At 38.5% G+C, this 13,424-nt stretch overlaps 1 long non-coding RNA gene across 2 annotated transcripts; it reads right to left on the bottom strand.

Annotated features, from left to right (window-relative positions):
- Positions 1 to 959: 959 nt before the first annotated feature.
- On the bottom strand, positions 960 to 4,460 carry LOC121472649. Of its 2 annotated transcripts, XR_005982964.1 has the most exons (4): positions 4,408 to 4,460; positions 3,189 to 3,294; positions 1,607 to 1,721; positions 960 to 1,327 (listed from the first exon to the last, which is right to left on the bottom strand). It is a non-coding gene; the product is annotated as an uncharacterized LOC121472649 (long non-coding RNA). The 2 variants fall into 2 exon arrangements; XR_005982965.1 differs by lacking the exon at positions 3,189 to 3,294 and having other exon boundaries at positions 4,408 to 4,449.
- Positions 4,461 to 13,424: the final 8,964 nt, after the last annotated feature.

Here is a 13,424-nt window from a genome sequence, read left to right as displayed (position 1 = left end):
ATAAATCCAAACAACTAGATAAAGCAAGTCACTATTTGATGCCACCCAATTTCACATCTTTTTTCAGAGGTCCTTGAAGATCAATTTGCAAACATTTGCTTGTATGTATACATACAGTAAGACACATACACATAAATTAAGAAATATATATTTAGTTCATTTTACATTAAGGAGAATACACTATATGAATTGTTTTCCCCCCAATTTTTATCACTCAAGAATATTTTGAAGACAATTTATTTCAATAGATGCATATCATTATTTTTAAGTGCTAAGTCATTAGATGTCTTGTATCTGCTCTTCTCCCTATTTCTCATTTTCCTCTTTTAAGACATCTGAGCTGCCCTTGAAAGCCTCACTCAAAGGCTATCCCTTTTATGAAGGCTTTCCTTACCATTCAATCCACCATAACTCCTATTCTAATATCCTGTGAGGCAGGAGAAATAGAGGAATAACCACAGGATTAAGGGAATTGAACCATGTGCAGAGGGTGTACCCCTGGATGATAAATTAAGTCATAGTCTAGTGAAATGGGACTATGTGCTGGTAGGTGATTGTGGGCAGTATTCATACTCATGGGGGAAGAGTTTTAGGTGGGCAATCCCCAATGGTGGTGATATTTATAAACTGGAGAAAGGTGGGATGTAGGGGTTCTGGTCTATCCTTTTATGAAAAAGGATTTTCCCACTAATCAGAGTGGCTAGAGAAAGCATCAGATCCTAAAGGAGATAGAATTGAGGCACTTGTCAGAATCTCTTCTCGTTGAAGCTCAACACAGAATAGCAGTCCCAATATAAGGCTTATGGGAAAAGTAGTTTCTTGTGGATAAATACATTTTTGGGGTTAATGGAAAAGGTTGCAGTAATATAGTGGATAAAGAAAAACTTTTCTGATCATTAAATAACAAAAGTTTAACTGATTAAATATGATAAAATTGGCTTTATTCAACAATTCATGAATTTAGCAGCATCTCATCTAGCAATGAGCTTTAGAAAACAGCTGAGGAAAAGGAAAGATTTTTAAGGGTGGAAAAGGGGCAGAAAAAGGAAATTATTTGCAAAGAGTGCATTGTTTCAGACAAGGTTGCCTTCCTTGGATAATGGAGGGCCTGTGGAGTGGGTAACCTCACTAGTGCTAACAAGGTAATTCCAGGTTGACTTGTTAAAGTTAGATTCAAGTTACATTCCTTACTAGGTGGGGGTGGGGGTGGGGGATAGGACTGAACGTGCAATTAGCTTAGGCAGTCAGTCTTGATTTGCTGAGGTGCTGTTTAGTACAGTTGACTCCATTCTGAGCCTGATATCTCCTTTTTGATGTGAGGAATAACCTAGAATGAGAAAAATAATTAAAACCCTCTTCTCCTCAGGGCACTGGATGGCTCAGTTGGGTAGCTCAGGTCATATTCTCAGGGTCCTGGGATCCAGGCCCATGTCTGGCTCCCTGCTCAGCTGTTCTCACACAAATAAACAAATAAAATACATTTTTTAAAAACCCTCTTTTCCTCTCCCAAGCTCTAGCAAATTTGGCTCAAAAACTAGACATTGTTGTTGTAAATCTTTCATTTGCAACTGATCAAGGATGAAGAGAGTAAAGACATTTACTTTACCATTATGATGAATGACACTTTCTGAGCTTCTTAAAGGTAACTACTGCTGATCAAAGTATGTGTGTCCAGTGACCAACATGATGTCTGGTACTTAGGTGATGCTTGGAAATTGGTTCTGGAATTAATTTTTAAAAATAATTATTTGAATTGCATTAAAAATGAGTCTTAGATTCATTTGCTCTCAACAGAGCTTAAAAAAACAGAAAATTAATATAACTGGCTACTTGTAAACTTTATGATCATTTTTTATTTTTATTGTGCTGCAAGCCTGAAATTCAAAAATGAAGTAATGTTGTCTCATCAATCTGGTGCAGATGCTGATATGTGCCACTTGAGAACAGTATGATCCTGTACTGCCAGTGACAAAGATGCTCTTCTTGACCAAACTTTCTTCAGGCTCCTCTGCATCCTCTGCTCAATGAAGCCTGGTCTTGGGCTTCACCCCAGTGCTTGTGGAGTCTAGTTTTGGCAAGAGTCCTGCCAAGTCACTTTGGTAAGAAACCCCGATGCTTAATATCTAATCACCCTCAATATCTGACCAAATTCCTCATCCTCGATTATCCCCCAGGGTAACATCTCATCATTCTGGCTACCTTCAGCAAGATCTGTTCAGTCAGTTTAGCAAAAAATTGCATTCTACCCTCTTAGTAATTGTCCATCTATTAATCGCCTCCCCCATAATGTGCACCTTATAAATCCCCATTTTTCCTTGCTGTTTTGGAAGCTGGGCCTAAGCTCTCTCCTCTACTGCAAACCCCCCTTGTAGTAATCTCTATACATTGCAATCATCTGTGTCTGTCTTACAGTCTTTAACAAGTTTCATGAATAATTTTTTCTTTAAAACTAGCTCATCTTAAAGCTTCAAAAAATTCTGGAGTTGATCAGGTGGCACGGTTTTCAACGGTAAACTAATTTTCTTTCTTTCTTTTGTTCATTCGTTCATTTGTTTGTTCATTCATTCATTCTTTAGTAGACCCCATGCCCAACTTGGGGCTTGCTTGAACTCACAACCCTGAGATCAAGAGTCACGTGCTTTACTGACCTAGCCAGACAGGTGCTGCCTCTACTTCTTTATACAGAAATGTACTACATAGATAAAAATATAATAATTCAAAGAGTGAAAAGATAGAGTTTTTACCCTCAAAGAGCTGGTATTTCTATAATTAACCAGTGATCTTTCCTTTTTGTTTTGTATAGCAATCTTATTCAAATCCTTCTTGGATCATGAGGCTTAAATATAGAAAGTTATGCTTATTTACATTATTTATTTATTTATTCATTCATTCGTTCAATCATTCATTCATTCATGTGCCTTCTTTCTCTACTATATATCACAGAAAAATAAAAATTAATGAGGGACTGCTTCTAGGAAGTATAAAGAATGTTTACTTTTCATTTCATCTATTGAAATATTTTTGGTTTATATGGCTTTTTTTTAATACAATGACTATATATGTCTTTTAAAATTAGAATATGAATGAGAGGAAAATGCCTATAACATTTGGTGTTAGCTTCTTAGTTTGGGTTAAGATTGGCCAAATCTGATCATGAGGGAGTAAATAGAAGGGCAAGAGTACTCAACTCATGACTGCTTAGTAATCACCGTCAAAGTTCCACCTTCTCAGATGAAAGGCTGGCTTTGAAATGAAGCTGTCAGTGCAAGAACTTGCAAATTATAACTGAACCACCTGTTAGAAGAGATAATGAATTAAGCCAGCTATTCACCTAGCAACAATGACAACAAAAATGATATATGCCTAGTCATGCTGCTGGAATCATGTAAGACTTTGTTAAAAAAAAAAAAAAACATGAAGCCTACAAAAAGATGCAAATGAAGACTTGAGTAATTGAAAGATTCTATGATTTTACACGGGAAGACACAAATTCATACACTTAACAATCTTTCCTAAGGTAACTAATAAAGCATTCAGTCTAAGATAATTCAGTTGAAGTACATAGCTCTTAGATGGCCTGACCTAACCCAAGGGCAATATTTTAAATATACAGAGGAACAGATAGAAGCCACTCTCTTCAAACAGCTCTCCATAAATACTGCTTATCTTAACCAGACTTTTTTTTTTTTTAAGATTTTCTTTATTTATTCATGACAGACACAGAGAGAGAGAGAGAGGCAGAGACACAGGCAGAGAGAGAGAAGGAGAAGCAGGCTCCATGTAGGGAGCCCGACGTGAGACTTGATCTCTGGTCTGGGCCGAAGGCGGTGGTGCCAAACCTTTAGGCCACCCGGGCTGCCCATAACCAGACTTTTGGTAAGTACTGGAAAGAAGAGAATTCAGAGTCACTATCTCTGGCAAGTTATACTTAATTTCTTTTCTACATGAACAAGATATGGAGGCAAGCATAAGGTAGAGGAAGCACTATGTTCTAACAAATTAGCAAAGAGAGAACATGGGCCTCTTCCTCTCTCCTTATACCTCTGGACTTAGACATTTGTTCTGCCAGTGTTCATTCTATACACATTAAAATAACATGTGTTGATGTTTTCCAGTTTACAGAAATTTTAAATACCTCTTGCCACTTAGCAGGGGAGATACATGGTATAATCTTTTATATTAAGAAATATTAGGGGGACACCTGGGTGGCTCAGTGATTGAGCATCTGCCTTTGGCTCAGGGTGTGATCTCGGAGTTCCAGGATCGAGTCCCACATCGGGCTCCTTGTGGGGAGCCTGCTTCTCCCTCTGCCTATATCTCTGCCTCTCTCTCTCTGTGTGTGTGTGTCTCTCATGAATAAATAAATAAAATCTAAAAAAAATTTAAAAAAAGTATTAGACTAATTACCTTGCATTGCTCAGTTTATAGTAAGCAGGGTGAGCAGCCTCATTATCAGGTTTGTTCTCATTTGCTGTCCTATGTTGTATGGTATTCAATGAGGGCACTGTGACCTCTTGAACATTTCTTTCGTAATCCTAGTGTATTTACAATTTTGTGACATTGCTGAACTTTACCATGTTCCTGAAAAAGAGGGGGGTTGAAGAAATCCCTTCAGCATTTTGTGTCCTGGAAAAGGGCTTACTGCAGAGTAATACCCTTTCCCATAGGACTCAGATAAGATTCAGGGATGGACCCTTGTTTACAGACAAGGCCAAACGCGGACATTGCAGTTTGCTTTTCTTGCCCTGTAACTGATTAGCTTAATGGGTGTCCAGCTGACCAATGGGAACAAAATACTTGTTAACTAAACTTTGGTTAAGATTCCTTCCTTCCTCCAGGACTCTAAACTCTCCCCTACCCTCAGCCTGAATCAGTTAATGACCTCTCCCCTAACAGCTCATTCTGAGAATAGATAGGCTGGCCTCAGGGTAAACACTGTCATCTGCTATTCCCTCAACGCCACCCTCTCACCCTACTCCAAGCCTGGTTTTTGCTAGTCGTGTTGACCTCTTTGTGTGCAAGAAAAAACCCCTTTGTGTAACTCTCCCTCCACCCCCATTCTCAGTACTGAGACATAACTGACAAATACAAAGTGTGTATATTTAAAGTGTGTAATGTAAGCATACACTGTGAAATGATTACTACAATCAAGCTAATGAGCACTTCTATCACCTCACATAGTTATCCCTCCTTTGTGTGTGTGTATGTGTGTGTGTGGTGAGAACACTGAAGATATACATTCTTAGCAAATTTCAAATATACAGTGCAATGCTATTTATTATAGTCACCATCTTAGATCCCCAGAATTTATTCATTTTGTAAACTGGAAGTTGGTATCCTTTGACCAACATCTCCCCATTGTCACCCCCTGGTGATTATCATTCTACTGTCTGCTTCAATGAGTTTGATTTTTCAATTCCACAAATAAGTAAGATCATACAGTACTTATCTTGCCTAACTCTTATAATATTTGCTAATCTCATGGTCAGAATTTCCTCCTAGTGCAAAAGTCTCACCCCCGGGGCCCCCAGGACTTGGCAAGAATTATTTCAAATAAAATCCCTTCTTACTAAGTCCATTTTTGTTTTTGTTTTGGAAGATTCTCTCTGACATTACAATATTACAATCTAGAAAAAATGTTCTCCCTGTCACTGCCTAGGGCCTAGGTAAATGCTTTTTTTTTTTAAAAAAAAAAAATTAATCTGACCTTGATATTCCCATGTTTTTAGTTCTAAATTTTGAAATAAATAAATAAATAAACAAACAAATAAATAAATAAATATTGGGTTAATTGCTGTTGCCCAATCCTCAAAATATCAGACCTGAACTTCCGTAGTCTTTTATGGCTCCCTACTTCTAAGTACATACACTTCAAAATTCTTAGATAAGAGAAGAAACTTTTGGTGTATTGTAGAAGTACGTTTTCTTTCTTGAATCTGTGCAAAAGGACGTAAGTCTTATATGACTTTAGTGTCTTCTGTAATATTTTGCTAAAATGCAATGTTCTTCCCTTCATCTACATCACATACATTATGACCTATGTTGATGTGGCCATTATTTATTTAATCAGATACATTCATTTGGAAAAATCTAACTTTATTTTTTAGGACCCCTTTTTTAGTTGGCATTTTTTGGAAAGAACGGACAACTGCAAAACATCAGGGACTTACAATGAGAAAAATTAATTCCTTGGTCATGCTACTTGAGGACTGCCACTCAATTATAGCATAGCTGTGCTCTGCTGAATTTCATGTGTCTTCTCATTGGAGGACTGAAGGTGAAGGAACAAATGTTACCTAGGGCCTTATGTTCTTATGGTAAATAAAGCAAGAGTGACAACCAAAACACAAAGATGTTCCAGACATAGCCTATTGTCATGTCTATTCATATTCATTTGGACAAAGCAAGTTACACGGTTAATTTTAAGATTATTGAAGTAGAGAACTATATTTTACCTTCAGGTAGCAAGGACAGTACATTAATTTCCTTGGGCTGCCATAGCAAAGTACTGCAAAAGGAGAGGCTTAAATCAGCAGAAATTTATTCTCTCCCAGTTCTTGCTGATGTCAGCAAGGCCATTCTGTTGTGCCCAAGATTGCGAATCCCAGAAACCACCAAGGAACCGACAGCCGATGCAAGCGCACGAGGGTTTATTAGCAAGCTCGAGCTTGGGTCCAAGTATACCCAACACAGAGGAGCAGGGACTTGGACCCCGAAGTGGGTTACAGCTGCGTTTTTAATAGGCTGGTCTAGGGGATTTTCAGAAGGGGTGGAGGAATTTCTCAAGTTCTGTTTACATTCTCATATGGGGCTTTCAAGGGCATTGAGCTCTATTTTTGATCTAATATGGGACTTTCTACCATGGGCGTGGGTTCTGTTGTCTTTCTGATATGGGATTCTCTGCCAAGGACATTGAGGACATTCTGCAGTTTTTCCCATAAAATTCAGCTCTTATTCACAGGGACCTAAGATGGCTGTACTTGTGCTAATGCTAAACTTTAGGTCGGATGGCCTTAATTTTCCTCGGCCTCCACAAATCTTCCCTTGAGAATCCTTCCTTACTCTTTTCTACCTTCTGGTGGCACTCATCAAGACTTGGTATTCCTTGGCTTGCAGGTCATAACTCTAGTCTCTATTTCTGTCTTCACATGGAATCCTTCCCCCATATCATATTGGATTATGCACTTCCCTCTCACTATAGTAAGATATTATCTTGATTAGTTGCATCTGTAATGACCCTAAGGTCATGTTCTGAAGAATCAGAAGTTAGAATTTTAATATCTATTTTTGGGGGACATAATTCAACCTATAACAGGTAGAAAGTCAAATAACTTCTTATAAACAAATTCTAAATCTACCACCATTTTTCTTCCATCTGCTCCGTCCCTGACCTTTTAAGAGTATAAACTATAAAACTTACCAGTAATTGGGGCACCTGGTGGCTCAGTGCTTAGGCACCTGCCTTTGGCTCAGGTCATGATCCCAGGGTCCTGGGATTGAGTCCCACATCAGGCTCCCCAGGGGGAGCCTGCTTCTTCCTCTGCCTATATCTCTGCCTTTTTCTCTCTCTCTGTCTCTCACAAATAAGTAAATAAAATATTAAAAAAAAAAACCCTAAACCAAAAAACAACTTACCAGTAATTGAGGAAGTAGGGAATGAGTAGAGATTCAAGACGGAATCCTTTCCTAAGAAACGGTTGAAGTAGTAGAAACTGGGCTTCTTACCATGTGGAGATCAGAGCAGAAACCTACTGGTACAGTGGACTGGCATAAATGGAAGCTATTTCTATAGCTTCTTACCTTCAGGACTTGCCCCTGGAATACCAGTCTCCTGGTTTTGTTGGTTCAAAGAAAGATTGGGGGGGGGGGGGGTGTGCAATTCAAACATAGGATACCCAAGTCTCTGCACGTGGAAGCAAAAGCCCTTAAGTAGGTGAGAATGATTCTGATGCCATGTGTTGCCCCTTTCAAAACTGACTCAAGTCTAACTAGGTGATCTCATCAGAGATAGAACTATAGGGAACTGGAAAAAGATAAGAGACATGATGCAGCAATGTAATATTTTTAAATGTCACCAGGTGCCCCCAGGTTTGGGAATTACTGGACTAGACTGAACAACTGGGAGAAGTCTAAAAAGCAGTCTCCTTCCACCCTCCAAAAGGATTTCTTATGTACTATCACAGAGACCATCAACAGGAATCTGATAGAAGTCCTAAGGACACACCTCAATCCCAGTCCAAGTCTTTCTGGTTTCCACAGCTGTGCATCTCCCAATCCTGCTAGGAAAGGAGAGGAAGTGAGAAGTGGAGGGAGCTAGGGGTGGTACAGGGAGATTAAGGATACTCAGTTGCTACAGTCCTTTGGTGCTGGGGTCTCGAATGAGTTCTTGGATTAGTTGATTTACATTCAAAACCCAAGTCTGGGTATGCCTTGGTGGCTCAGCAGTTGAGCATCCACCTTCAGATCAGGGCGTGATCCCGGTCTGAGGATCCAGCTTTGCATTGGGCTCCCTGCAAGGAGCCTGCTTCTCCCTCTGTCTGTGTCTCTGCCTCTCTTTCTCTGTCTCTCAAGAATAAATAAATATCAAAAACAAAAACAAAAATAACCCAAGTCTGCCACCTAGTGACTATAAGTTTGTGCAACATAACTAACCTCACAGGGCTTCATTTTTTTGCCTTAAGATGAGGATGATAGTACTAGTTTGTAAGGCTATTGTGAGGATGAAAAGCGATAATCTATGTAGAGCACAAAGCAGTTTCTGAGAAGCAATAAGCTCTCGTGAAACTTTATTATTATCATTATTTAGCTGTGATTTAGCACTTTGACAAATCAAGTAAGGCACTTTTTCTTATGACCCCAAAGCTGCTTTATATCCCAGATTTCTCACATATTTTTTCACATATCTGAATCCTCATCTGAATACCTTATTTCCTTTAAGATAGGAATTAGACTTGCTTTTTTTTTTTCTTTCCTGTTGTTCTGGGAACTAATCCTGTTCCTGAGCTCCAGGTGTGTAGCAACACCTCTATCACCTGCTTTGCTCTTTCCGACCTATCTGGTGGCTATCACAGTACTGCCTGGCCCTTGGAATACCAGACTCTCCCATGATCAAATTCCTGACTCCTGACACCCACATATGTGTTACCTATTGCACCATGCTCTATTTCACCATCCTAGCAACTTCTGCCTATCTACTGTGCAATTATTATTTATTTTTATCAAGATATCTAATTCAAATCAAAATCATTTTAAAGATGAAGAAAATACCTTCTTGAAAGGGTTTGATTAGTCCATATTCTATCTCACTTTACCCTGAAGCTACTTCTTATAGCTGGATTCCAGTACCACAGTATCAACATTCCAATATCCACTTGCTGACCAAATCTGAGAATACAATTCTAGGACATATCTCTGTATGAAAAATGTAATGATCACAGATAACTATATATAAACTGTGTGGCACATAGTAGATGTATTTCTATTTTTTCTTCTTCCAGTCATTGTTGCTGCCACAGATGCGAAAGTAAAGAAAGAGCCCAGCAACTAGATATAGGTTAACGTGGTACCAGTAACAAGGTTGACTTACTACAAAATAAGTATACTATTAATATTTTAGAAAATATTTTATAATTTGCTAAGGATTTGGAGTAGAGAGTTCAGGGAGGGGTAAAAGGAAAAAAACTTAAACCTATGTATTGGTATCATCTTTGAGAATCAGACTCGCTGAGAAGGAAATGAATCAAATTAATAAAAGAAAAATGTAATTTCACAATCTTCCCACGAGCTGATACTTGCTTGAGTTCAAGAGAAAGAAATCCCCACAAAATAAATAGATCCACAAAAAAAAATAGGTCATAATTTGAGGATTTTCAAAACTCTTTATCAATTGATCAATGCCATTTTTAAAGATATAGCAATACTACACTAATTATGTGATGGCACAGGTAGAAAAAGAATGCAAATTATAGTCTATTTTACATGTAGTTTATTATTTTTTAAATGTACAAGGTTGTTAAAGTAATTCAATAAGTCTAATTTGGAATTAACGGTGAAATTTGTAGTACAAAACTCCTATTTTTAGTTTTAAAACTAACTCTAGGGGTGCCTGGGTGGTTCAGTTGGTTAAGCATCTGACTTTGGCTGAGGTCATGATCTTGGCCTGGGATTGACCGGCATGGGCCCTGTGTCAGGTTCTAGCAGGAAGCCTGCTTCTCCCTCTCCTTTCCCTCTGCCCCTCCTCTACTGATGCTCTTTCTGTCTCTTTCAAATAAATAAATACATTGTTTAAAAAAATCCTAACTCTAACAATTAGATGGCAAGCTATATCTGATAGGAATGACAATGAAAAGGTAAACTAATAAATTTGACATTGACAAAAATGAATTCATGATTTTCTTTGACTAATATTAAACAAAGATGTTGAGTTTTGTAAATTGTTTTCAAATTCCTGACATTAAGATATCTGGCATTTCAAAGTACCCATATGCTCAATTGAATGGTACCAAGAGGTTAATATTTATATCTTTCTTTTGTGATAAGACTCGCAGGGACTTTTCATAGGGAGAGAAGATAGTAGTCACTTACTTTTTTAGGCTCAGGGAATATTAAAAACAGAGACTACATCAGTATATTAGAGCACAGTCATGTCCCTGGCTTCAGCTCTGACATGTAATTAGCACAGTGACTCCATCCTTGCAACAACGACAAAAATTGAACTGGAAGTCAACAACTCTTAAGCTTATTAGCGAAAGGAGGTCACAGGGCAGACTGCAGCCCCCAAAGCTGGAGAGGCAGAGTACAAAAATCTTAAACTGGTAGGAACAATTAAATGGTAACTAGTAAAATGCTGGAGGCTGAGTGTGGATTAGTTTAACAGTTAAAAACTCCAGGGGGCCTAGTCTTAGGGAGCCTCCATGCTTTCATGAGCTTTACTTCTGGGAGTCTCACCAGCTTGTCATGGTGAAAAATGAATGGAGAAAAATCTCCTTGAACTTCAAGCAGAGGGAAGGGGGTAAATAACCATTCAAAAATAAACCTAGAGGTGCACCGGGGTGGCTCAGTCAGTTAAGCATCTACCCTCAGCTCAGGTCATGATCCTAGGGTCCTGGGATTGAGCCCTGCATTAGGCTCCCTGCTGGCTGGGGAATCTTCTTCTCCCTCTGCTCCTCCCCCTTATTTGTGCTCTCTCTCTCAAATAAATAAATAAATAAAAATCTTAAAAAAATAAAATAAGATAAAAATAAACCTTTCTCCACCACAAAGTCTTAGTCACTATGGAAAAAAATTTTGTCAGAGACTTATCTAACCTTTCTGTCTCATAAATGGGGAGAAGGGAAGACAAAAGAGGAGATAAAACGAGGACATTAGAGAAAATTGAGGTCTGTGACACTACAGCACATAATATCCCAAACTGAGAACACTAAATGCTGGTGAGAATGCAAAATAGTACAGCCATTTGGCAGTTCCTTACAAAGCTAAGCATAGTCTTTCCATATGATCCAGCAATAGATTTCCTAATTATTTACCCAAATGAGGTAAAAACTTATGTCCACACAAAAGCCTGCACATTAATGTAAATACCAGATTTGTTCATAATTGCAAACATTGGAAACAGCCAAGATGTGCTTCAATAGGTGAAGGGATAAACTGTGGTTTATCCAGACAACTGGATAATATTGAACAGTAAAAAGAAATTAGCTATCAAGTCACCAAAAGACATAGAAGAACCTTGAATGTATAGTGCTAAGTCAAAGAAGCCAGTCTGAAAAGGCTACATGACTGTTTGACTCCAACTCTGTGATGTTCTGGAAAAGACAAAATTGCAGAGAAGGTAAAAAGATCAGTGGTTATCATAAGTTCAGGGGAGGAGAGGCAGGATTGGTAGGGAAAGCCCAAGAATTTTTAGGGGGTTGAAACTATTCCAAATAATACCATAATGGTGGGCAAAGGACGTCATGCATTTGGCAATACCCATAGAACTTTACTATACAAAAAAGTAAACCTTAATGTAAACTATGGACTTTATTTAATACTAAAGTATCAATATTGGTTCATCAATTCTAACAAATGTACCACACTAATGCCAGATGTTAAAAAGTAGGGGAAACTCTACAGGGGAGAAGAGATACAGCAGACCTCTCTGTATTTTCTGATCAATTTCTTTGTAAACCTAAAACTGTCCTAAAAGATAAAGTCTGTTAACAATAATAGTTTTTAAAAAGTCACAGTTCCACTCCTCTTTTCATAATTAATATTGAAATCTTGTCATTTATAAGTCAGACCCTCAAATTTGACCCAAAACAAATAAGTATGTAATACAGAAGGAAAATGAAAAGCTCAATGGTCACGAACAGGGAACCACTTTTGTGTTGGGAACGTTTTGTCTCACAAATATACTAATCTCACATTTGTTTTCAGGGTTTTGGAGAATGACAGTGGTATGATATCAATTCTGCCCATATTCTGAGCCCAGATAAACATTTTTTGGGGGGCAGCTCCAGTGGCTCAGCGGTTTAGTGCTGCCTTCAGCCCAGGGCCTGGTCCTGGAGACCCGGGATCGAGTCCCACGTCGGGCTCCCTGCATGGAGCCTGCTTCTCCCTCTGCCTGTGTCTCTGCCTCTCTCTCTCTCTCTCTCTCTCTCTCTCTCCTTTCATTAATAAATAAATAAAATCTTTAAAAAACACGCACTTTTTTTTTAAAATAGATGCTTATATGGGTTTTGTTTTGTTTCTCCTAGAATAAGTATACAAAGCAGGAAAGTTCAGACCAAGGACTCAATCATTTTTAACTTCTGTACTCATTGTTCATGGAGAAGAATGAAGGTCAATTTTGCCTACTGTTTTATTTTGACCAGCAAGTGAATCCTCATCATCTATAAGAATTTCTAAGGCTGACTGTTTTGGCCTTTGGAAGTTACCAACATCACTTGATTTAGAAGCATTTGTAACATCCCTGCAGCTTATGGTTTACAAGTGAAAGATAAGAGACATGGCCCGAGGGTTAAACCTGTCAGGATAGCTTGTACTTGTATCCTGACTTTTTTTTTTAAGTGTTTCATTTATTTATTCATGAGAGACACACAGAGAGAGAGAGAGAGAGAGAGAGACAGACAGACAGAGAGAAAGACAGAGACAGAGACACAGGCAGAAGGCAGGCGAAGCAGGCTCCCTGCAGGGAGCCGGATGTGGGACTCGATCCCGGGGTCTCCAGGATCACGCCCTGAACCAAAGGCAGAAGTGTTTAACCCCTGAGCCACCCTGGCGTCCCTGACTTTTTGAATAAAAGATTATTTTGGGTAAACGATAAAGGAAGTCTCAAGATCCTTATTATTAAAAAAAAAAAAAAAAAAAAAAAAAGGGAGCCCAGGTGGCCCAGCGGTTTAGTGCCTTTCTGTGTCTGTCATGAGTAAATAAATAAAACCTTT

This window comes from Vulpes lagopus, chromosome 12 (genome assembly GCF_018345385.1).
Source record: "Vulpes lagopus strain Blue_001 chromosome 12, ASM1834538v1, whole genome shotgun sequence".
NCBI lineage: Eukaryota > Metazoa > Chordata > Mammalia > Carnivora > Canidae > Vulpes > Vulpes lagopus.
The sequence above is the reverse complement of the archived record's forward strand: the minus strand, read 5'-3'. Positions and strand labels throughout refer to the sequence as shown.